This window comes from Carassius carassius, chromosome 49 (assembly GCF_963082965.1).
Source record: "Carassius carassius chromosome 49, fCarCar2.1, whole genome shotgun sequence".
Lineage (NCBI taxonomy): Eukaryota > Metazoa > Chordata > Actinopteri > Cypriniformes > Cyprinidae > Carassius > Carassius carassius.
This window is the reverse complement of record NC_081803.1, coordinates 8738669-8764330: the sequence shown is the minus strand read 5'-3', so window position 1 is coordinate 8764330 and position 25662 is coordinate 8738669. Positions and strand designations below refer to the sequence as shown.

General features: G+C 38.5%; 1 pseudogene; it reads right to left on the bottom strand.

Annotated features, from left to right (window-relative positions):
* Positions 1–592: 592 nt before the first annotated feature.
* On the bottom strand, positions 593–25662 carry LOC132132802 (GRB10-interacting GYF protein 1-like; annotated as a pseudogene).

The following is a 25662-nucleotide window of genomic DNA, read 5'->3' as shown; positions in this document are numbered from 1 at the left end:
TCTAGATTCAAATGTATAAAATTATAGTACATTTTAATGTACTAATTTAAATATGAAATCATAAAGTTATTTTCTAATGATTAAATTAAGAGGACATGGTGAACGCGCGTGTTGGTGACTGTTGGGAAGGATAGTTTGAAATAAGTCTTGAGAAAAGCTCCTCTCTGAAGTATTTTTCAATGCTGTTGAATCTAACTTTAAATGCTCGAGTCGACGTCCAAGAATAGCGCCTCAACTTTATTCGAGGCACATCAGGACAAGGTTCGTGTTCTTAAACCTAATGCCGCGTCTAATCTAAAAATTGTCAACAGTAACGTACAAAAAGGTGACGCTGGGTTCCTTGTGGAATCAAATGTTGGAATTAGGTTTAGGACTTGAGATGAATCTGGAACTTGTTACAAACGCTGAGACTGAATATCAAGCAAATCTTTTCTAATGTCACTTACTGTAATCTCTCCGAGGAGCTGACGCAGAAGTGTGATAGTACTGCCTCATAGTGGAAACCAGCCGCAAAGCAGGAGTCAAATCTGACCGCATTTAAGACACGATGGTCTCAAAGCCAACTTTAATTGTAACAATGACAGAAAACAAGTTAAGCATTTAATTGTTTTTATTTTTATTTTTCAGTTTAACATATTTTGATCTTCTCAAAGCAAAACTAACCCCCATATTCTTTACGTACCCACTAAAAAAAACAAAAACAAAATTCAATGCCAAACTGATAGAAGGCAAACTAGCTCTTTTTAACTTTTTCAGATTTTAGCATATACCAATGTTCATTAACCTTTATCTGTACATGTCAATAATTGCAGTTATTCACTTGAACATTAACATACCAACAATACATAGAAAACATCCCACAGTCTTGTATGATGAATAAAGTACAAGTATGGAGAAACATCCTCAGCCAGGCTCAGATTCCTTTAGATGACTGAGTGATGTAGATATAGCCTGTGCTGTTTTTTTCTAATGAGCGTTACATTAATGTTGACTAGGGCAGTTCTATTTTGTACAATTAAGGCATGTGAAACATTCAAAATGACGAACTACGACAGACAGAATCCAACAAACAAGGGCCAAAATCATTTACATTATATACAGGGCATCCAGTCCCCACCTCGCACATGAGCGAGCTGGAAGAATGTACGAGTGTCTGTACAGACACATACAAAGTCTCTCCACATGCAGTCTGTCTGTGGGTCCCATTCTACGCTGTCAGGTCAAAAGATAGATGAAGAGAGAAAGAAAGCAGAGGAAGAGTTGTGGCCTCTTGCTTAACCCAGTTTGACAACATCAGAAGACGCGTATTGGTGGGTGTGATGGTCCCAGCAGGGAGATCTAGGTTACGTCCATCCTGAAAAACAAAACCCAGCTGGGATTAAAACAACCACAATGCGAATAAAATTACAAATTTCAATCTTGGCCTGTCGCATCTTACCTGCTTCACTTCATCTCAGATGTTTCACAAGCATCCATGAACTCCATAATGTCAACAATTGCTGTAATACTCTCATTTTTTTCACTGTATTGACAGGCAATCATGACAAGTCTGTGTCCTTGAGATTTAGTTCAAGTGAAGTGCGCGAAGAAATGAGGAGAGTCTGCATCAGTTCATCTCCTCTCCAAACATTCATCACATCTAGACTCCTTTAACCCCTTAGCAGGGAAGGAAGTTTTTGAAGAAATATGATTGATAGATGTTAGAATCTACGCTTTCTCCACAAATAAATCTTCTAAAAAGGCATAAAGGTTTTTTTTCCCCTTTTTTTTTTATAAATCAAAACATTCAAAATGACCACTTTTTTTTCTCAAATGCTGTAGGATTTTCCTTCATTTGATAGTGTTGCAGAGAGCAGTGGGGACCGCAGCTCAAAGGATGCCGAAAACTCCATCCCTTTGGTGCGAGGATGAAATGGATCTGCACATTATCCCTCAGTCACTCTCTGTGTGTAGCACTAAATGCAGCTGGTTGCCACTCCTTTTCTGACTCCAGGATGGCGTTTGAATTAGTGCTGATATCCACTTCTCCATGCTTGTTTTCAGTCATTGTCTTTTTTTGTTTTTGTTTTTACAAAAATATAATCCATTCAGAACTATGCTTAAAGGAGGATTTTTTTTTCTTTTCTAAAGATCAAGTACCGGAATCTCCTCCGCTCCGTTCCTCAGTCTCTTCCTATTCAGAGGATTCAGGTGATTAAACATTTATGATGTAAAACATCAAATATTTCAATCCCAAAAGTTATGTATTGGAGGGGGAATAGATTCTCTTTTCAAAAAAAAAACCAAAAAAAAACTGCTACACACAGCAGATCCTTGGCTCTCAATTGCCCTGTGTCAAGAGCACAAGTAACAAGATGGCAAAACAACAGTTTCATCAAGATGTTGGGAGACAAACAGAATCTCTGGTTGCTGTGAGAAAGTTCTGGAAGAGCACAAGCAGCCAGAGACCATCAGCTTGGTACAAGCCATGTGCATCCCAGAATCTGACCTCTGACAACAGGCATATTCCGAATGGTTAGGTGTGTCCCATTTCACCCCGGGACACTCAAGCCTTCTTGTTAGATGTACTACTGTTATACATGGTTTGTTTTGGAATACATTCATTCATAATACAACATCATCAAGAGGAAAAATGAAATGAAAAAAAAACGCTAACAAATAAAAAAACATTATTCAGAAAATACAAGGTAGCAGCCTAGAAAGTGCTCCAACTCAAAGTTCAAATACTTTGTATAGAACAATAAAAAAATAAATCATTCATCCTTTGTCAACAGCAACAAAAAAAAGAAAGTAACAATCGACACACAGAATCACAGTGCCCTTGTGACTGTCTCAAAACACCAGCCAACAGCAATCACACACACACACAAACACACACACTTTCTGGACAGAAGGCAACAATTCACATCGTGGACTGAGAATGAATGAAAGGGGAAGAGTTGTAATGCAAGTAGTTGGTGTACAAACAACAGCGGAGCTACATTCATACATCAAACACAAACCCAGAGACCCCGATTGCCCTCTTAGAACAGAGCCAAATGGGCCAAACAGCACCTCAGTCATGCTTTGAAACACTGGAGGGTAAAAGCGCAATGCTTGACTGTCCTATCAGTCTCTTTAAGAGCCTATTTACAAAAAAAGCACAAACTACTTCTGTCCGTTCATGCACACACACTTTAGCACACATGCGCAATGAAGTACAAAATTGTGTTGAACAAAATAAAAGCATGGCATTTGTTTTATACACTTCGGAAAGCAATAAAATTTGTGCAGACTTCATCTCTCTTATGCTTGCACTCAAAACTCAACATATTCTAACTTTTTTTGTCTTTTTTTTTTTTTGTAAAACAAGTGCAAATCTTCAAGTTTTCAAAATTCATATTTTTATAGCTTTACCTTGAACATAAAAATACAACAGTGTTTGTCTTTTAGGAGAAATGCTCAACTTGCATCTCCCCAACAACGTTTCTCAACCTCCACGTCTGATATGGCAGAAACCGCACCATTCCTACTTCTCGTATGTATAGTCATACAAATATTCTACACATAATATATGCAACAATATATTCACACAGTTTTGCATTGTAAAAAAAAAAAAGACAACTCCATTTCAAATATGAAAACATTAAAGTGCAACGGTTTCGGTAAGGTGCTTTACTGAAGGGAGGCAGAAGAGGATCTCCTCTTTACACTGAACCTCCCAATAACCTCCTTCTGCTCCTCTCACAGTGCAGAGTGAGAGAAAGAGGGAGAAAGAGAGGGGGTAAGGACAAATATTGCCCGCCCCTTCCCTAATTGAGCAGTGCACATTCCTCTGCTGATTTGCTCCAGGTTTAAGGCCTCAGGTAAACTCAAGTAGACGGGCTGGGTCAGTAATCCTCCACCTGCTCAAGCTCACCTCCCCCCAGGAATGAGTAGCCTGCGGAGATGGGAATTAGAAGAACAGCGGTTGAGAGGTCTGAGGGTGGACTTTTTACAAAAACATTTCCCGCCTGGGAGTATACGAATGACTAATTCATAAACACTGCTTGTACTTCTTTTCCCTTGTAGCAGGGCAGAAAATGCTTTTCAATAAGTACGTCAGTAAATAGATCCTCTTTGCTAGATGAAGAAATCACTAGGACCCTGACAATAATTTGACAAGGAGCCAGAACTCAGATTAAAACAACAGTAGTTCAAGGGTTATTCTCAATAATGTATGCATGCTGATGGGTAAAGCTGAATATAACCCAGCAGGAGTTTGTGAGTGTTTATGCGAGCGTTCACGCTAACCGAGGATACTGGGGTCAGAATGGAGCATCATGCTAGGCTTTTTCTTCGCTTTTCCTCCCTGAGTGTCATACACACTGCCGCCCTTACCCATATGAGATGCCTGGAACATTGACTGCAAGGAGAAAAACCAGGAAGACTTTAAACAATGGACTATTATATAAATATTAAAACTAATATTGAAAATACTATGGAATGTCTTTTTTTTAAAGAATCCAGTGAAAGCATATGCATCTACCTGCAGGGGGAAGTTCATGTTCAATCCAGAGACTTCCTTGGACAGCTGTGGAAAGTTTCAGTACATTAAGACTCACCCAATGTGCCAAAAAAAAAAAAAAAAAAAAAGTGTGTGTGCTGGGGGGTGGGGGGGGGGGGGTTGGGGGGTATGTTTGTTGGGGGAGTTATCAAACCAAACGTGAAACAAGACAAATTGTCATTCACAAACCTGTTGCTGTTGTCTCTGGTGGTTTGCTTTCTGTTTGGCACGGCGCTCCAGGAACTGCTTGGCAAACTCTTTGGCTTCAATGGTATCGCCCAGATAAATGCGGATAAAATCGTGAACTTCATATGGAGACTCCACCTCCTTCAGATACGCTACAATGGTGGGCACTACAGAGAAAAATATAAGCATGATAAATTTAATTTCAGCTCTTTGTGGAGAAAAAAAGCAGCAAATGGCAGATGTGACAGTTACCATCCAGTGAAGAGGAGTTATTTGCAGAGGTGTTTAGAGCGTGGAGCATCTGTTCACACCAAGTGGTGAAACCGTCCTGAGGTTTCATCCCCTGAAGAAGCTTCAGAAGTCTATCCTCATCATCAGTACGCTTACGCCGATTCAGCAGGTACTGCTCACTGAGAACACAGAGATGTTTGCGGCGAACATTGTGTGTAAAAAACAAACACTGGTTTAAACGGAAAGGAATGCAAATTTTTGTACCTGAGAGAGGGACTGCTGCGGCTGTTCTTCAGGCCAATGTTGCGATGGCTGGCCTGGTTCTTCATGGGTTCATCCCACATGCCCATTGCAGGGTTGCCGCCTCCGACCTTCCCTTCCATGCCAGCTCCAGACCACATCCCAGATGGCCCATCACTCCACTGGCCCATTGTCAAACCTCCATGCTGAACGAAACAATGCTATAATGAACTAAAATAACAGCAACCCATTCGAGGAAGACCTCTTGAAACACAAGCTATTTGCCAATTCACTGCTCATGTGGATGTCAAGATGTATTTACCCTTTGCTGCTGCTGAGCTCTCTGCTGCTGTTTGTGAAGTCTCTCTGCCTCCAGCTCCAGGAGTCCCATGCTCTTTCCGGTAGCTTTGCCCAGAGACAAAGCTCCTGCCTGGCTTCCGCTCCATCCTGCGCCCCCTGGCATGCTCTGCTGCTGCTGGCTCTGCTGCAGAAACTTCATGATCAATTCCTGCTGCTGACGGCACTGCTGTAAAACACCAACATTCAAACATGTTACACATCATAAACATTGAACTAGTCGTGTCCTAGTGTGAGAGTGCGCTCACCTGTTTTCGTCTATAAAGCTCCTCCTCCTCTCTCCTCTTCTGTTCCTCCTGCTGCCGGCGCTTTTCCTCCCTCCGTTTCCTCTCTTCTTCTTCACGCTTCACCCTGAGTTCAGCTTCACGCCTCTCCTGCTGGATCTAACACATGGGCAGCACACACTCAATTACAGAAAGAGCGATATGGATGAAGTTTACACATTCAACATGACATTGCTAGATCAACTAGAAGAGTGATTAATTAGTGACATCACAGTCATGCTGAAAGGCCACAGTATACTTTGGTTTTTATGTATACAGTATATATGTGTGTGTTACGTAAAATTCTTCATAATCATGGTACATATGTACAGTAAGCATGCAGGTTAATTTTTATAACCGTATTTTGTACTTCATACCCTGAATCGCTGTTTAAAAACAAATCTCGAGGCGGCAATAAATGCCAACGATAATGAACACTTGTGTGAAACACCCATAACTCTGTTTAATCAGGTAGAACGTTTTCTTTTAAATCGGTCATAACTTCTGGAGAGTAATAGCACAGACACAAGACAAGATCCAGGCTATGCACTCAGCTGTACACATTTTCTAAACATTCACATAAAAAAGAAAGTACTTTAGGTTTTAGTAATCAATGAACCCTTGTTCAAGACAAGACAAATGTACTGTTTTACTATAGCATATGTTGAATGGCACTTTCAAGATTACGTTAAGTTACGTACTTTCTGCAAATGTTCAAGAGTTGGACCCTGAGTGGAGTTACTCATGGTTAAGTCCCATAGACTGGTCTCACTGCCTACAAAACAGAAAAAAACAGTGGTGTAACAATAGCACTTGACAAAGTAAAGTGGCTATTACCAAGCATCAATGCAGCTGGTATTACCTGACTGCTGAGAGACTGAGGTAGGCATGTCCCACATGGGCCCGGTGTCTGGCACTGACATGGACCTGTTCATCGCAGGCATCATCCCAGTCTCCCCACACCTGAGACCCAAACACATCACTCACAAATCCAAAACACAAAACAAAGCAAAAACAAAGTATATGATATATAAGTTGGTGATACCTGTTCCCGTGCTGAAATCTCATCTGAAGTTGTTGGTACAGGGCTGCAGTGGCAGCTTGTTCTAACTGTTTCTTCAACAGCTCCTGGTCCATGTTCCCCTAAAGAAACAAAAACAGATTAAAAAAAGGTGTACTTCCATCCAACTTGAATACTTTAAACTTTATTTTTGAATTTAAATAGAAGAGAACAGTCAGGAAATGACCAGGTAAAACAGAAGAATATGGGTAAGAGAAAAGGCCTTAAAGGGAATTGAATGTGGGTTGCCTGTAACATGACCTCAATATGTCGGAGCACTGCCCTGAAAGGTTAAAGATCTAATATCTACTTGAATATTTTACAAAAGCAACAAGCAACTCAAGGCTGTGCTTGATTTTACCATGGTTGGGGTATAAGATCATAGTTAAAATCATTGTAACACAAAGCCCTGAGTGGCTTAATACTAATACATGGCACAAAGCATCATCAAACCCAATTCTGGATATTTCCTCACCAGAAGTGGAGGAGGGGAGGGGCCGGGAGAGAAAGGCACACGCCCCCACATCTTAATGACTTCACCCAGGGGCTGAAATCCCTCATCACAGCCACGTTTGACCAGTAGGTTCATGGTGAAATACCCTGCCTGAAACCACTCACACATCTCCACTGTAGTGAATGGACCTGAAAGAGAGACAACCAATAAAGCCCACCATATGGTGCAATGAACAAATAAAACCCCTCCGAGATTGACGTTGTAGTGAGAATTACCTTGAATCTCCCCTTGAGGGTCTTTGTAGAACCACTTCATTGCTGATTCGTGGGACAGGGGCAGAGCGCTGGCGCTGGAGTGCGGGAGAGTGTGTGAGGTTGAGTGAGAGTGTGTGTGTGCCTTCGGGTGTGTATGAGTGTGTGCCGCAATGATGTGGCTCTCCTGAAGCGCTTGAGTGAAACATTCCTCTTCAAGGGACGTGTCTTGCAGGGACGCCACCATCTTCTCAGCCTCCTTTAAAATACAGATTTACGTTTTAATCTGAGCTTCTATGATAAGAATGTAAAGCTAAAAAATAAGCAAACACACACACTGACCTGCTGAAGGTGCTTCATGCCATCTTCCTCCTCTGTGTCTCCCCCTACGGTTGGAAGGTCAGTGCCAGTGGTTGAGGGAGGAGAGGAGCTCTGCGTCTGTGGTGTGGGGCTACCTGCTGGAGCTGCATCTGTAGAAACAAACCTGGTCTTAGTCCAGTGTTGTTTTGTATTGCATATTCTTGGAAAAAAAAAGGTAGGGGGAATCACAAAAAAAAAGGAAGCAAGAGATAGAGTACCTTCATCTGGTTGGGGTGCAGGTTTCGAGGGAGGAGTGACTATGGGTTTGGGAGTCTCTTCCTCTGCAACAGGGTGCACAGGGGCAGGAACAGACACAGCATGAGGAGATGATGAGTTTCTATCTCCATCCCACACAGTTAGTGCCTCACATGCTTCCGCTGAAAAAAGAAGAGATCGAGTTTAGAAAACAGCAAAACAACACTTTCATGTGAGAAACAGAAGACACTAATGGTTTAATGTTCTTTCCTGCTCAAAGCACGTGACATGATGCAGAACAAAAGGCAACAGTCACTTCCTGCTAAATGTGCCGGATACAACGTCAAATCAGATTATTTTCTTGACCCCTGTTTCACACCACAAGCGTGAGCGGCGCGCGAGCAGCGCGTATTTTTTTCGGCGTCCATGTTAATCAATGAGTGCATTCACACCGGGACCAGGAGCAGCGTGTGAGCGTCAAGCAGGAGCGTCGCGTGCCGTGAACAGCAGTGAAGCGGGGGTTTTGGTGTCAGGTCTATTTTTGCTGTGCTGCTCACGCTCAATTAAAGTGAAAGCAAACTTTTGATGGAAAAATAAATATGATTTTACACAAAACTTGTTCAAAATGCACAGAATAAGCATGTCAAGAGTTTTAACAACAATGACAATGTCTAGTGTTTTAACAATTATGCCAGAAAAGAAAATTAAGTATAACAAATATCTATTTACCCATTTAAACTTTTTAATTAATCGTTTTGGGTGAAAGTATGGTGTATTGTTATAAAAACAAATGTTAAAAGAATTATACACATTGTTTGAAATGGTTATCTTTTCTGCGGAACACCATTTGCAGCCGCTGCTCTGACGCTGTACTTATACGCTTCCAGTGTGAATACTCGCGAGAGTCTCCTGCTGCAGTGACGGTGTAGTTGCGCGGACGCGCTGCTACCGCACCGCTCACGCTTGCGGTGTGAAACAGGGGTCAGGGTTCATACTTAAACTGCAAAATGAAATTCCAGGACTTAAAGACTTTAAGCACTACTTTTTTGGTTTTCAAGGACTAAAATCAGAGATCTCACTTATCAAACAATATTATCAAATTCTAGTAAACTAATAAAACAAAAGTTCACTGGTAAAATTGTTCTGTCACTCCCTCACACAAATGAAGAAGGTGCACATATAAAGTGCAGCACAAAAGCACACAATGACTCTGGCAACTTTAACATCTTAAAGGATATTATGGCAAAATTATCGCTTTCCTTACTCAAACTGTTTTTTTTTCATGAATATGATTGACCTGAACAATGAAAGCTATATCATAGACTACACTTGTGAAATTATGAACTTTATCATTCCCTTACCAACACTAGGGTGTGACAATACACTAAGCTCAAGAGATACACAGATACTTGGTTCGGAATTGGTGCTCTGCATTTAACCCAACCAAGCGAATAAGGAGAACACGAACCCGAACACACACACACACACGGAGCAGTGGGCAGCTATTTGCTCCAGCGCCCAGGGAGCAACTGAAGGTTCAGTGCCTTGCTCAAGGGCACTTCAGCCATGGGTATTGAAGGTGGAACAGAGCGCTGTTCATTTACTCCCCCACCTACAGCTCCTGCTGACACGGAGACCCCAACCTGTGACCTTTAGGTTACAAGTCCCTTAGGCCACAAGCTGCCCCAATGTGTCCCACATAATGTAATATGTCTACAAAAAATATAAACATAACCAACTTAAGTTTATTATGTATTATAACAAACACCTGTAGAGGGCGCCAAAGGCCTGATGATGCTTCACTTTACAGCATAATTCAAGGATGTTATTTCCATGTATATTTTAATATTTGGCCACCTGCAAACTCCGAGCAAGGGTTTGAACTTATATATTGAAATCGCGATGTACAACAAATTAAATACTTAGAAATATGCTGAGTAATTCTCCTGTGTTGGTATAACTTTATACATGATTTGCGTAACAAATCTAGTGAAATAACATTCACTGTTTCCCAGAAGCAAGTTAAGCAACACAAACTTGCAGCAGAGGAAGTATCGGAAATATCACCGAATTTTATATTCCTAGACTTATTTGTTGGAGTTTTTTATAGTTATATTGTAAAACTAAAATACCTTTTTTAGTTTGCGGTGTTAGATTTTTGGCTGCATTTGATGAAGTTCTTTTTCGCTTAAGAAAATAAATAATATTACTGTCAAATTCATGTAGGATAATAAAAATACTGTAATAAATACAGTAGTTCACCATGTATTTGTTCATGTTTTATTAAGGGATAAGTCTGAAGCACACCATAAAATAATTCTAGCAATTTACAGAGGGCTAGTAGTATATACAGCTGTATATACAGATACACACCCAGGTATCGGATCAGTACTCTGTATCGGCCGATACCCTGAGCTCAGGTATCGGAATCGGTATCGGGAAGAGAAAAAGGTTATCGGAACATCTCTACTAATATCGCAAGACCACTTTTCACCTCAAGAATAATATCGCGAGATCTCGTGCACTGCTAAAAGCCAGGTGAAAAACTTCTGTTTATATCAGCTGCATCATTAATTTTGCACAAACATAGTTTTATTGTGGAAAATAAATAACACATTTCATATATATTCTCCTTTAAAAATTCAAGTACTTTTCAAGTACCCTCTCAAAAATATGGCAGTTTTCAAGGGTTTAACAGGACTTAAATTTCAAGTCAAATTCAAGTACTTCAAGCACCCCTGTTTCTTACATTTATCATCAGGGCTGTCCAGCTTCTCCTGACCACCCTCCTCTTCCTCCTCCAGAGCTTCAAATTCCAGTTCCTGGTCTTCAGGGATTGCATCTCTGGAGCTTTTCTAAAGGGTCACAACAAACATGATTTAATCGATTTCTTTCTTTTACTTACTTAACAGGAAGTTACTTAGCAGACATTGACATTTTTTTTGAAGAAGCAAACCTTGATGCACATAAAGGCTCCAGAAGAATCAAAGGTTCCCATTTCCCCTTCTTCTTCATCGGTGCACCACTCAGGCAGGCCATCTCGTTCATCCTCTCCTCCCTCACTTCCAGCCCTTCTACGTCCACCTTCTCCATCTCGGAAGTCAAAGTCAAACTTCCTACGACGGCCATCCCCACTGCTGTGATCCCGCCATCCTGCTGAACGAGGACCTCCATCTAGATGAAGAAAAAGGCCAGTTAAAAAATTCAAATAAATAAAATAATGGGAAAAAATAAAATAAAACAGAAGTGAAATTACCATCACGACGACCTCCAGCAATCCTCCAGCTTCCCCCAGGTTCTGCCCCATCATCGTCTTCCTGCCCCTCTCTGAGTGTACGCCAGTTTTCACTGTCTGAGCGTGCATAGTCCTTCCTTCCTACTGCTCCTCCCTCCTCAAAACCACCACGCCCACCATCCCGCCTCAATGGCTTTTCAAAGCGCCGCTCACCTCTGAAACAGCAAATAATAATGATCAGCATAACAGAACATTTAAACATCTCAAATCTATTCTGCTGTTCATTCTGTACCAATGTTTTGACAAATTTAAGTTACAAAAATGCAAGTTATAAACATACTGATATTCAGACAAATATGTACATCCTATAGAACACTTAATTTACAAATGACTGTAAAGCTTAACCTGTCATCCCAGCTCTGACTGCGGTGCATCTCTCGTCCTCGGCCAAAACAGACTTCTTCATCCACACTTCTTTGGTAGAATCCACCCTCTCCTCTGCCTCTCCCTGCAGACAAATAAACAAAAAGATGATTAAAACGCCTTTTTAAAATATTATTCCATTAACGATATCAATAACATGCATTTAATATTGTACTAAATTTCTTGAGAACAAATAAAATGTGACTTGGATAATTCTTGCGATTCACCCAAATGAAACGCATAACAATGTTATCATGATTCTTTAATGATTTACAAAAGATGAAGAAACGCATGTAACTGGAATGACGATTTTCACCATAACATGACACACACAGAACAAATCATTTATTCAGTACTCATGTCCACACTGAAATTATTTATTAAAGTTAAAATTTAATTTCTGCACTAGCATCAACAAATGGGTTGGTCCAAAAAAAATGTCACCTCTGCAACACCGTAGGTCACAACCCACCTCGACCGCCTCGAGTGCTTCCACGCCCTCGAGCTACACCTGTTGGTACAGCTCCACCTCCTTTACCCATAAGCCTTAGCACAGCCACACTGTTCACAGACATGGAGAAGTTTCTCTGAAAAGTGAGAGAAAATTAAGCGAAAAAGTTGACTGACGTGCATACAACCCCCTCCCAAAAAAACCCCAATATTATTAATAAATAATAATAAATAATGTTATTATCTAAAGAAACAGATGAAATTTGCCTTGTGACCACTACACTATGCATTAGTGAAGCCAGAGAAGAGTGGACTCACCTGCTCCTCCTCAGTCAGGGGCACCAAGGCCAACGGCTGCTGAGGCTCTTCCTGCAGGATAGCAGCAAACTCCTTATCCTGCATGTCCTCAGGGATCTAAATACACAAACAAAATCTCTATTAAATATGTAATTGGTAAATAATAATACATTTTTATATTAACACTTGAACTACTACAATAATAATAAGGCTCTTGATGTATACAGGTGGCTTGTTCAGTTTAATTTATTTGACTTTACTGCAGGAGTTCCTCACCTTGTTATCTTTGACATAAAGTGCTAACATCTCCTCGCGGCCATAGCGGTAGTCTGCCAACTTGGACTTTGGCATTGCAGGGGAAGGGGGAGGGGACGTCACACTCCCCCCTCTGGATAGTGCACGGAGCCTCAAGAAAGCAGACACTGTCGTAATTATTCCCATCGCCCATTTAAAAACAATTAATCACTCTCGATTCAAGATTGTGTATATGCAGAAAAAGATAGGAGTTTGATCTTTTATTTATAGATTAAAAATAAATAAAAATCACACAGAAAGGGGAAACATCTGTTTCCTCCATCCTGGTGACACTTATCGGGAAGTAGGTCAGAAAAAAAAAAACATGAATGTGGCAGTTCATAAATTTATTGCACACCAAATAATAAGGGAAAAAGTCAGATTATCATTATATTATTATTATATTTTAAAAGTATTTATCAGGTCAAGAAACCTGCAACTTTGGCTGCATTTACACTGGCACAAAAAAATCAGATTTTGAGATGGAAACTTTTTATAGGTAAGAAATTGCACATTCAGGAGCTGGTTTTCAACCCCTGCCCCGTGAATTTTTTTAATACAACAGCTAAAAGCTACATTATATTTCTCAGCAATGAGGTGATAACAGTTTTTGTAATTAAACCAACAAGCTTGTTCGCGATGTTTCATAATCACTTGCTCTCTCGCACGTGGGTGCATACGTTCGTTCCGTTTGTTCTCTCTCTCTCACTCGCTAGTTAATTCATTCGAATTAATTTCAGTAAATATCATCTTTATTTCACTAAACAATTCTATCTCTAATGAGCAGTAGATAAAATAGTTTAACAAATTACAATTACCGTTATTTTCCGGTCACTATCCTTTCAGTCAGATTTTTTGCTGCAAATCATCCATGACAGCCGTTGTCCAGGCTGGCAAATATTAATGGCCATTCGATGTGAATTATAAGTAATTTTAATAGCACAGTCATTTAAAACCCGAGGGTCTACCATGTGTATAGTAAAGCGATCATTGCAGACAATCCTTTAGGACGGGAATCAATGTAAACACAGGTATTGGATACCAGTCGTGTCTGAAGTGAATGTAAACAGACGGGCCAAAAAATCGGATATGGTCAAAAGATTGGATTTGTGCATTAAGACTTGCAGTATAAACGCAGCCTTTGAGTTCCTCAGTCATGTTTTGGTTTTGTTTTTAGTGGTGCTGCATTAGTTAGAAATCAAATTAGATAAACATACAATATCTGGACATCTGACCTACATCTAAACAAACATATGCGATTCTCCTCACAACTCCCAATGTGAGGGCGAGACAGAGAAGGAAGAAAGAAGAGAAAGAAGGAAAAAAAAGTGTGTTCCTTCAACATTGTGCCAATAAGCACAATGTTTTTTTTGGTCAAAATCCTAAATATTTGGGTAGTGCCAAATGCAAGTAAAAATTTGTTTTGGCAAGTAAAGCATGGTAGAGGAGGGATGGTAAACAAGCACGGACATGGTAACTAAAACGGTTTCATTAGGTAAGAGCGGCGTCAGAAAATTAAAATGATTTTGGATCATGGCTCCACATCTCCTGACCATGAATGCACATCTGCAAGAAATAGCATTAATTTGAAGTAATACTATCTGAAATACATATATTACCATTCTGGACCGAAGGTAAGTGTCTCAGCAGTCATATTCTATGTCCAGAGGGCTCAGGGGTTTCTGTTAACCAAAGGGAAAACAAAACAAAAAATCTGAACAAAACACTGATTGAGGTTTTTGAGTCTCATTTATCATAATGTGAGATTAACATGATACGTCAAGTATGTCTTGCTTACCTTGTCCAAAGAACAGGACTGTAAAGGACCAGTATGAACGCGGACAGGAATGAGGTGGTTCTGTCAGAACCAGTACAGTGGTTCTGTATGCTGAAGTGGACTTAGTAATTCTAAACTCTGTATGAATATTATAATAGCTGCCAGTTTCACAGAGATAACGGCTGATGAATATCTAGCCAGATATAAGGAAGACGGCACAACACTGTAATGTGCCAGTAACTTCAAAGAAAATCTTTAAAGAAAAAAAATATTCAGCAATTTGGAAATACTTGAAAAAAAAAAACATACAATGATTAAGAATTTGTGGCAGCATAAATAACAGCAACTGCTGTTCGGAAAATTTCAGGGCAGTTTGTAATACTGTAACTATTGCTGGATAATTCTTCTCTCTATTCTTGATCTCTTTTACTTTTATTCTGAATTTTTGTGAGTTATTGTTTCATAGGCAAGCATTCAGCTCCCAACTCCTCACACCTGCAGAAAAAGAACAACAAAAAATAGAGCAACATTGATTGCTTATAGTGCAAAAAATAAATGCATGCACATTACATGCATCCTTAACTAGGCAGAAAAGTCATATTTATATTATAGGGATGCACCGAATTTTCAGCAACCGAAATTAGACAGCCAAAAATAGCAACAAAAGCTCTCTCTTTATTTGTTCAGCGAATAAGCAGAAAAAGTCAGAATAAATTGTACCGAACAATGACATGACACGATCAAATAGAGGCGTGCACTAATGCTATAAACATGTCACAGTGTGGAAGCATTTAAAAGTGTCAGAGAAAGATGCAAAAAACATTACAAGCACAGACAGAAAGAGACTGGTTTTTATTTATTATAGCATTCACACAGCGTTCAGACTGGGATCTTAATATTTTTGTAATGTTTTAAAAGAAGACTCTTCTACTCAGCAAGGCTGCATTTATAAAAAAAAAAAAAAAAAAATACATGCCTTATTAAAGAAGAGGGTCTCAAAAATATTATTTTACTAACTTATTAATTTTAAGTTAAATTGTGTTTTATTGGTATAATGTCTGCTAGAATGTAAAAAAAGTTCAGTGTTAAGTAAATATTGGTTAATGTATACAATGGTGAAAAAAATGGGCAAAATGAAAAATAAAAATAATCCTGTTCGATATTCAGCCTATGGCCCAGTGTTTTTCATTTTATTCGGCTTCAGCCATTTTCATTTTGGTGCATCCCTATTAAATTAGTTTACATGACATTAGGGCTGCAACTAACGATTATTTTGATAATCGATTAATCTGTCGATTATTTTTACGATTAATCGGTTTATGTACTTATATTTTAGTTTTTTAAATTTTTTCCCCAAGTAAATTATTAATAAATGGTCTTTATCCTTCAGCATAGATTTTTAAGAGATTTTAACCATTTTGCACTGTCATATCCTAATCAAAAATATACCTGGAGTTGTTTTATTGTGTTAGTAATCCTTTGTCGAACTCTTCTGCAATCAGAACACTGACCCATACTCTAGCAAATTTCACAAGGAGATTTAAAATAATGTTTTCACCATGGCAGTCCTTAGAGCTCCTAAAGTAGTTTAACATCCCGAATGAAGCTTATTAAGGAATCTTTCAGAACATATTTTCACGAAGAGTAAGGATAAAACAGAATAAAATTGCAGTGCATTGTATTTTATTATTTACTGGGAAACAGCTTTATAGCTTTTGCTGTGAAATTGTAAACAATCCTTCGAATAAAGTGCTAATGGCATGAAACCTGAATGGAACTCACAATTTAAAGTAAAATCCATCAGAAGGTTGTCCAGAAAAAAAAATTGGACAGTCACACACAAAAAACCTGCTGTGTGAAAAAGAGCAGTGAATACTTAGAAAAAAAGTGCATTTCAAATATCTTTAAACATTTACCTCTCTCATTCAGTCATAATTAGGCTGCACGACTGAATTATGAACTGGTAAACGACAAACTGATCACAGAACATGTTTGTAAAGCTTTAAATGTTAACTGTTAAAAAGCAATGTTATCAGCTTTTACGACTAAACATTTGCAAACAACATTGTAGTGGAGAATCTGCACAAATAAAAGTCTTAGGGGCCGTTCACATATCGTGCCTAAAAACGCGTGGAAAACGCTAGGCGCGCCGCATTCTCCTCCTTTCCAAAGCGCTCTTGCAGAAGCGCCCCTGAGGCGTCTGCCTTTGCTAAGCAACCATGACGTGCTCTCTCCTTGAAGACGCGGAAATTTCAGCAAAGGATAAATGGATTTGCAGCTCAAAAAATCGCTTGCAGTAGCTCTGCTACTAAATTTATTTCAAAATGGAAATCCATATACAACTATGATCAGCTGTTCCTTTCATCTTGACTGAGCTTTTAACGTTGTTACGGGAAAGGGTGAAGCTGATTGGTTAGTTCTTGTAACATGACCCGCGATGCGCTTGCAGCATTCTGAAAAGTTGAGATGTTTTTAACTCGGTGCGGTGTTGGAAATAACGAACTTGAGCGCGCAAAAGACGCAATATGTGAACGTCCCCTTAAACAGTTCAGTAGTGCAGAGTTTACAGGTTACTCTTCTTTTTTGAAGGCTCAAAGTAAAGTACTCCCAGTCTCCCACATCCCGCTAAATGCTGCAGAGACGCTGTTCGGGAAGCACGTGACATAAAACGAGGCCAGCTATTGGCTATTCGCTACTTCTCCTGCTGTACTGGCTGAGTAAAACCTCCGGTGGCTCATTACTGCCACACTTTGGTCACCGCAGATTTGAAATATGCACGAAATGAGCCGCTTACGGCAAATAAAAGTTATTTAGCAACGAATCGATGACTAAATTAGTTGACAACTATTTTAATAATCGATTTTTATCGATTAAATCGATTTTTATCGATTTTTATCGATTAAATCGATTCGTTGTTTCAGCTCTACATGACATTTCTCATAGTATGAAGCTGTACATCATAAAACAGTTTAATTACATTTTTAATTTTCATACAGTTTGTTTGACTTCATGTTAAAGGGATAGTTTACCCATAAATGAAAATTAACCCATGATTTAATCACCCTCAAGCCAACAAATGTGTATATGTCTTTCTTTCAGACGAATACAATCAGTTTTATTAAAAAACGTGATGACTCTTCAAAGCTTTATAATGCCAGTGAATGGGGGTAGATCTTGAAGCAAAATAAAGTGCATCCATCCCTCATATAAAGTGCTCCACACGGCCCTTAGGGTTAATAAAGGCCTTCTGAAGTAAATCTATGCATTGTCGTCGCTCCAGTTTTATATCCTTCTATCTCCTCTGTGGGACTCAAGACCGTTGGTGGGTCGCAGGTGTAGCGGATTTCCCAATCACTCCACCGGCCTCACTCGTGTTCCCACATCCCTCGGCCCCGCCCCACTCGTCACATACCCCGATCGCCCCTCGCAGGCCAGGGGGTACCCTCGAGACTGCGCTCAACCCCACCCCCTCCCTCCGGGGAGGACCGCTCACGGGGACCTGCGGGAACCTGGGGGTAGGACAGACGAGGCGAGAGAAACGGAGATTGAAGGAGGAGCTACAGAGACGAGAGAGGGGAGAGAAAAAAAAATAAAAAATTCTGGTTCCCAGACGCACTGCTGCTCGGCCCTCCACCGGCTGGGTGATCTCCTCCGCGGTGCCTGGCGGTGGCACTGGACGGCCCTCGGCAGATTATTTTTATTTTGATAATGAACAGACTGTGATGTAAGTTTGAATCGCTAGAATATATGTGTGCTCCAGATTTGGGCGCGATCGAAACAGCGGAGACAAAAAAAAAAAAAAAAAAAAAAACACTTTTTCAAAGGGTGTTAGATAATGAAAAAAACAAAGAAAATGTCAGATCGTGACTGTGCCTCTGGATGCTGTTCGAGATATAGACTTCATTAATGTGGCTTTGTTCTGGTTTGCCGGTTTCTTTTCTTAAATCTTCAAAGTCTAACCATCTAATTTCGCAGGTTTATTTTATTATCTTTCACTTTTAATCGTATCTTTTACTGTGTGTGGTAAACATGGGAACCCACTAAACACTGGACGTCAGATCATGTCTATATTAGGTCCGTCAGTTCATGACCATTTCTGAACATCTATTCGATATCCAAACTAGGTCCACTATTTGGACGTCCAACCATGACCCAACTTGGACGTAATCTTGAAGTTCAACATTTGACCTTTGAACTGGGTAATTTTGAATTACATGAAAAAGACGTCTCTCTGATGGTCACTCTGATTGGGGTCGCTTAGACCTGCGGACATGAAAAACAACCGCAGACTTGGCAAAACTGGTTGGACTTTACTACACAGAGCCGTAGTTCACTGACAATCTACACAAAATTGATTTCAAAATCGCAGGCAATTCATTGACGATTTTGAAAGCGATTTTGTGTAGCTTGTCCATGAACTATGGCTCTGTGTAGTAAATGCTGTTCCACCTCAGTGAGCCAAGTTTGCGGTTGGAGGTTATTGCTAACGTCTCGTTCTGCACATATCCAAATGTTTCCATTTTCGCAATGTATCTGAATGTTAAACTATAATATATATATTTTATTTTTATGTAAACTAGACAGAAAAGATGATCCTCTACATATGAGCAAAAACGTCCTTGGCATAACAGCAGAGTGGACCGGTATACTACGGTCTATTTAAACTGACCAGCAGAGGTGGGTAGTAACGAGTTACATTTACTTTGTTACATTTACTTGAGTAAATTTTTGGGGTAACTAATACTTTTTGGAGTACATTTAAAGATGGGTACTTTTACTCTTACTTGAGTAATTTTTTGGGGGAAAATCTGTACTTTTACTTCGTTACTGTGGGCCACGCTCCTCTCGTTACTTTATCTTAATGCAATAAATGTAAATGCTTTAGTTTGATCCAAATGCGCCGTCTACTTCTCTCAGGGCAATGAGTGATTCCCATTGACGACTGATTCATTTTTTTGAGTCAATTCTGTTCAATGGCTTGATCAAACCAGTTGGCTAACCAGTGAATTGGTTCGTGAATCAGTCTGAATGATTCGTTCAGTATCCTGCCGCGCGCGCTGAGCGTTTGAAACAGTTCACTTCACTCAGAGTTGTAACGTTTAAGAACAGAAACAGCGTTGAAGACATGGCTTAGATCCCCACTGAATTGAAAGCAAATCTGCAAAGGCTATTATTTGCTTGCGATGAAGATCTGTATTGGATGAACACCATGTGCGCTGTCTACGGTTCAACAGGTATAACTTGGGCTACACTCAGTACACGATACCACTATGACATTAGTTTGTTGTACGTGTAACTGATAACAGAGGGGAACCAAGTTGAACACAGCTTCCAAAAGACAAAAAATAGCCGATTAATATTTTCTATATTTGATACAATCACACCGGCGTGAGAACTCTATGAAGGTAAATCAGTAGCAAAACTCGAGAGGTTGAAGATCTGAATGTGAGAACTTGTCATATAAATATTTGTATTTGTAAGTTAAAATTTACACTCATGGCTCTGATGTGAAGAGTTGAATCTTTCAATTTGCACACACAGACAATGATCAAAACACCTGTGTTTTGAATTGGAAGTTGTAGATTAATAGTCACAAATGTGTAGAATGACATTCACACAAAGAAAATGACATATACACACGTTTACGACATATTTACTTTTGCACTTTACTTCAGTTTCGCTGCACAACGTCAAGTCGGCACTTACAACCTCTCAGATCTGGAAGTACAAGTTCAAATCCTAGCGCTCTGACTCTTGCTACTCTTTTTGCGGTATTCTGTTGCAAATCTCACTTGTGCACTTGTATATGCAGATGTGAGAGAGCAGAGCTGGGGGCGGGGCTTTGGTGCGAATGAGAACATTTTATTGGTCGATGCCCGACCAATGAACAACGCCAATTGTTTTCACTGAATATCCTTAGCTTTGACAGGATTTTAAGACACTGCATTCATTTTGCCATTCAGGTATTATCTGGTAGACAAATAATGCAACATATTTTATATGTATATCCCACTGCATATCACTCTACCAGAGTTGCAATATAATGCTGTTTTTATTATTTTTATGTTTTGTAAAAATAATTTTAACATCTTCATTGGGTTAAATTCCTAATTTGCTTGTCAGTAATGAACCTTTTTAAATGCAACATTATTATTATTTTTTTTTATATAAAATCGAGTGTCTAAATGTACATTAAACAGCAAAACCTAAAAAATAAGCACTTATGACCAGAAATACTGTTTTGAGCAACTAGTAAAGCTAAATACATGTATTTATTAAACATCAACAAGGCCATCTAGTGTTTAAGCAATGGAATTGCATATGAATATTATCTTTCTGGCCACCAAATGCCCCTAATTTAAAGCGTGCCTCTTTGCACTGGAATTTAAACCTAAATACTACAGTTATTGTAGTTTAAATAATAACCATATTAGAAAATGTTATATTTCAAATGGTCATTCATGAATCATAATTATTGCGCATATTATTTAGTACCATGATCTCTTCAAATTAACTAAACATGACTGAGTTAACATTCAGTACAGTTATTTTATTGGTTAAAAGTTACACTTAATTGTTTAGTCACATTTAACTGCCAAGGAGGAGTATGAGAACATAATGCTGTTCCATTTTCCAGTATAAATTGCTATTATAACGCATAGTCATCAGTCAACGCAGTTATCCATGCATAATCAATGCACTTTTTGTGTTACAAATTACTAGAAATCGCTGCAAATATAATAAAACTGCTGTCTGTCCCAATTAATACATTTCAAGCATATTGACAAAACGTTTTGTTTAGTACTATTGATAGCTCCATGAACCACGTGACCGCGTGGCGGTGAGATCAAAGCATGCTTTGGTACAGCGAGTTTACTCTGCAATATGCAGTGGGATATACATAAAATATGTTGCATTATTTGTCTACTAGATAATACCTGAATGGCAAAATGAATGCAATGTCTTAAAATCCTGTCAAAGCTAAGGATATTCAGTGAAAACAATTGGCGTTGTTCATTGTTCGGGCATCGACCAATAAAATGTTCTCATTCGCACCAAAGCCCCGCCCCCAGCTCTGCTCTCTCACATCTGCATATACAAGTGCACAAGTGAGTTTTGCAACAGAATACCGCAAAAAGAGTAGCAAAAGTCAGAGCGCTAGGATTTGAACTTGTACTTCCAGATCTGAGAGGTTGTAAGTGCCGACTTGACGTTGTGCAGCGAAACTGAAGTAAAGTGCAAAAGTAAATATGTCGTAAACGTGTGTATATGTCATTTTCTTTGTGTGAATGTAATTCTACACATTTGTAACTATTAATCTACAACTTCCAATTCAAAACACGGGTGTTTTGATCATTGTCTGTGTGTGCAAATTGAAAGATTCAACTCTTCACATCAGAGCTGTGAGTGTAAATTTTAACTTACAAATACAAATATTAATATGACAAGTTCTCACATTCAGATCTTCAACCTCTCAAGTTTAGCTACTGATTTACCTCCATAGAACTCAGCGAGTCATATCATCAGAGAGAGACGCGTTTTTTACAGCACTGCACATTATAACCAATCACACATGATTCTTTTGAGCTTATTAAAGCATTGGCCAATCAGAGGCGTTCAGATGAGTCATCGCTGAAATCCCGGTGCTTCCTTCACTCGCTCACTGACTGAATACCTCTTTCTGGCGAATTCTCTCGTCAGAAACAACAAAGTGCAGATGTGTGTACGAATCTTTAATTAAGATATTGATTTCACAGTGTTAACAGGTTCAGTGATTTTAATGGGAGTTTCTGAGAGTGACTGATAGAATGTCAGCGAAAATGATCTTTAATAATGTAAATTTTATTTGCTCTCTTTCTGAACAATGAAGATTAATAGCAGTTTTTATATCACATTGACTTTCAATGTTAAATTCACATTTAATATAAAGTCGTATTAAAAATATGTTATGGCATGACACCTATATTACTTAAGTAAACAGACAGGTTTTTATAATAAATTACATAACTAGGCTACTTTGACCATCGCATATTATCATTATTAACAATTTATGAAAAGTGAGAATCGAGATATTTCAGTATATAGTTGATGCTTCTGGGAATGTTTCTAATAAAAATGAAAAAAAAAAAAATAATAATAATAATGCTTAATAATAATTTGCCAATATGCTGTGGCTGCTGTGTGTCACATGACGACCCCCCCCATGCCTAGACACAATTAATAATGATATTTCCACAATATTTACACTTGCAGAAATATACATTTGTTTACATTTTGCAGAACAGATGAAAGAAGATCCGTCAATGTGCATTTGGTTCGTTATGTTCAGATGTTCAGTAACTTAGCGGTTATGTTAGGAGTTTTCACTCTTCTTTGTGTCAGAGGTTATTTATACATATATAATACATACTTATATAATTTATTTCGTGATGCAAATCCGAATTTTCATCAGCTGTTACTCCAGTCTTCAGAGTTATGATCCTTCAAAATATAAATCTAATATATTGATTTATTACCAGTGCTGGAAACCGTTTTGCTGCTTAATATTTTTTTTAGAATTATTTGATGGATAGAAAGATAAAAAGAGCATCATTGATAGTAAATCAACATATTGGAATGATTTCTGAAGGATTATGTGACATTGAAGACTTGAGTAAAGGCTGATGAGATACACATATACATACACACACACACACACAACAAACATTTTATCTATATATCTAAATAAAAATAGACTCAGTATATATGACCCAAAGTTACTATTAACTAACTACTTGAGTAGATTTTTTATCCGATACTTTTTTACTCTTACTCAAGTAACTATTCAGACTAGTACTTTTACTTTAGTAAATATTTCTATAAGTATTTTTACTTTTACTTGAGTACAGTTTTTGGGTACTCTACCCACCTCTGCTGACCAGTGCAACCTTTTACATGTTTGGTTGACTGTACTTGATCTTAATAATGAACAGACTGCAATCTAAGTTTGAAATTAGAATGCACTTTAGATATTCTGTGTCATTTTATCAAACACAAATGTTGCTGGTTGCTAGTGTGTTTGCAGCACTACTATTATTTAAATTAAATTTAAATTAAATTCATGCATTTAGCGGACGCTTTTATCCAAAGTGACTTACAGTGCATTCAGACTATCAATTTTTACCTATCATGTGTTCCCGGGGAATCGAACCCCCAACATTGATATGGCAATGCTCTACCAATTGAGCTACAGTAACATTTATTTATTTATTTTTTATATATTTTATTTTTTATATTTTTCAGTTTAATTGATTTTTATTTATAAAATTGTATTTATGTAAATGTATATTTAAGTTTACATTTATGTTCCAACAAACTTGAAAAATTCTGCTTGATAAATGCTCTAAAATTTTATGTAAATGATTGACATATATATATATATATATATATATATATATATATATATATATATATATATATAACCTGTTTTATATATTTAATACTTGGTCAGTTTATTGATTTGTTTGGTTAACTTTGGATACATTTTTTTTTAATACCATGCAGTGCACAAAATTAAGATTCGAGAGATGATTCAAGTCAGTGATCAATAAATGATAAGTTTAGAAATGTTGTGCATCCACTTATTATTAGTGTGACATTTTAGCATGCAAATGAAGGGGAAAACTTCAAGATATCGGCCCTAAAAATTGGCAGCACATATCGGCCATCGGCATCGGCTATAGAAGAACCCATATCGGTCGATCTCTACTCATAACATAAATTTTCAAATCAGAGTTAAACCTGCTGTATTTTAACTACTTATAATTAATGTACTGAATCCCAGATTTGTTCCCAGCTAAGTGAGCACAACAAAGAGTCCAAAACTGCTTTGTTTCTCAAAACAACCTAGTTACAAACAATAAAGTAACAATTGAATATTTAACTTACAAGCAATTGTGGTGACATTCATACATACATTTCCTATAAATGTAACAATAAAATATATATATTTTTAGAATGTGTACCAAAAAGTTACCTCGCTAAACGTTCTTGATATTTTAGAAGTAGACCCATCAAATATTATATGAACAAAATATAGTAGTTTTATCTGTATTATATATACTTTAATTATGGTTTTGACAAGGACACCTTTAAGAGGGGCAACTAAACAGCTCTGGTTATGTGACCATTAACACAAACGTAAACATGTACACGAAATCAACTTATTCTGCACTTTCTTTATAAATGACACCTTTGTGAAAAAACATCAACAAAGGCGATTAGACGTATCAACCTCGCCAATAGTTACAAAGTGTGCTGGTGGGATTAAATGGGTTGACACTTTGCTATAGCCAAAAGGGGAAGTTTATGGCTAGTTCAAGTTATAGTTCATATCTTAATAACGATGCACAGAAGTAAAACCCTTCTGTGAGAACTTTCATAACTCCACAAGCAGCAGTTCAGCTCAAGAGTAACGTAACACTCGCGGCGCTTTTGTGCAACACAAACATGCAACAAGACTGAAACTGAGAGGCGTTTTCTAATGAATGTTAAGAAGTAATCTAATTCTAAACAACGAAGCAAGTCTGAGACGTTTAAATGAGACCAAGAGCAGGAAACGCAGCAGTAACCTCTCAAATCCGCTGGCGCTGCGCCCTCTCGCCTCGCTGCAGGCCTACTCCACTACAAGCCCTTCAGCCATCGGACTTATCACGATTAACGCTAATGACATAAACGTGCAATTAACACTAAATGATGTTACCAACCAATGCACAAAACACACTTCCCATTAAAAAGTTGAAAATGATTCAGCACACACCTCTGCGAGCCTGCTGGCCAGCTAGGCTAAACTAGCCAGCCACTGTTTTCTCCAGAGTTGGATCTCCTTTAAAGAACTCACTCGTTCTGCACGATCGTGCTTCGCGGGAACCGACGGTCTGAACTACTGGTGTGTCTCTGTTTTCAACACTTGTCTTGTGTGAGTTCGATGCCGAATACTTTGTGTATTTTTCCACCTGTATCTGCAGCAGTCGAAATGAGCTTTTCTGTCTCGCTCGGTCGTCTTGTTGTTTGTGTTTTACAAAA